The sequence below is a fragment of the Vicugna pacos genome, chromosome 31 (genome assembly GCF_048564905.1).
Source record: "Vicugna pacos chromosome 31, VicPac4, whole genome shotgun sequence".
NCBI lineage: Eukaryota > Metazoa > Chordata > Mammalia > Artiodactyla > Camelidae > Vicugna > Vicugna pacos.
The window spans coordinates 25,836,365-25,837,874 of record NC_133017.1 but is presented as its reverse complement, the minus strand read 5'-3'; the positions used below and the strand labels follow the sequence as shown (position 1 = coordinate 25,837,874).

At 41.7% G+C, this 1,510-nt stretch overlaps 1 non-coding gene across 1 annotated transcript; it reads right to left on the bottom strand.

The window, feature by feature from the left end:
* Positions 1 to 1,008: 1,008 nt before the first annotated feature.
* LOC116279594 (U6 spliceosomal RNA) lies at positions 1,009 to 1,113 on the bottom strand. The gene has a single exon (XR_004188927.1). It is a non-coding gene; the product is annotated as a U6 spliceosomal RNA (small nuclear RNA).
* Between the last annotated feature and the right edge of the window lie 397 nt (positions 1,114 to 1,510).

The window sequence follows — 1,510 nt, the reverse complement described above, 5'->3', positions numbered from 1 at the left end:
TTAGCTTCTCCCCTTCCTCTTGTGGTCTCTTAGCCAAAACCACGAGTCTCTGTGCAGCTGCCTGTGTCCTTTGATCTCCCCCACAGCCTGTGGGGCAGTGACCTGATGCCTCTCCCTGTAGATTAGGGGTCCTCAACTTTTCTCAAGAAAACAAGTAGGAAGGAAATAAGGCAAATCAAAACCAGAAGGAAATCATTCGCTTTGGGAAATTCCAAACATCAAGAAGTTTTCTAAATCCTAAATATCCTCCATGATTTATTTCCATTCATTTACTCTTTGTTCATTTGTTCAACGTTGTCGGCGTGTCTGCTCGGTGACTTGTACTTTGGTAGCATTAGGGCCACCTAACGGGCTCTTTTCTCTGCTTCCCACCTAACAGGGGTTCATGGAGAAACTCGCCCAGGGCCCTTCGGGGGCAGCCACCTGTCCAGCTCGCGTCCTCTGCCACAAGCACACCCTCTGTTGGGTGGGGCATTTGCTTTAAGATTTCAAACTTCCGAATTCCCCATGTGGTTTATTTATCTCTTACTCAAAACTACAAAGTTCACAGCAGAAAACAAGTGAAGACACTGCTACTGGTAATGAATCTCTTTTCAACTGTCCATTACAGATGAAAGAGACACAGTATTGAAAAGTTTCAAATTCCATACAAACAACCAAGCAGGAGGTAGTTTAGAAAGAACGTCAGGGACAAAACCATCACCACAATCGCTGAGCCTGATCACTGATTTTACCAACCCGTAACTAGAGTTTAAAATCGATTTTAACTTTTTTGTAAATTAAAAAAATTTTTTTGAAGTGTAGTTAATTTACAGTGTTAGCTTCAGGTGTGCAGCCAACCAGTTCAGAAATACATATACATGTATGTATTTTTTCTTTTCAGATTCTTCTCCATTATATGTCATTACAAGAAATCGAATACAGTTCCCCATGCTATACAGTAGGTCCTTGTCGTGTATCCGTTCTGTATATAATAATGTGTACCTGTCAGTCCCAAACTCCCAATTGAAAAATATGGAACGCTTCACAAATCTGTGTCTTCCTCGCACTGGGGCCATGCTAACCTTCTCTGCAACATTCCAATTTTATTGCATGGGCTGCTAAAGCGAGCACCTGCTTTGATTTTTTAATTAAATGTTTGTTTACTGAAAGGGGATTACCCTGCATATTAAGTGACTGTTACTATTTCTTTCCTTTGTGAGCAAAGACCAGGTTTCTAACTGCGTGTGGTGCTCCTGGGATCTTCACATTGATGCTTGTGGAAGTGTGCAGCCAAGTGGACACTCCATCTGGAACAGTCTCCAGAATTTCAAAATTTACAGGCAGGAAACATCATGATTCATCTCAAAATTTACACAAGCCTTGAAATTTTGGGAAGCATGACCTAAAAACATCAAAGCGGAGCAGTAGATGTTTGGGTTTATGATATTCACAATTGAGCAATTACAACCACACATCACATACTTCCTACCAGTGCGCATCAACACGGACCGTGCCCAGCATTGCTTAA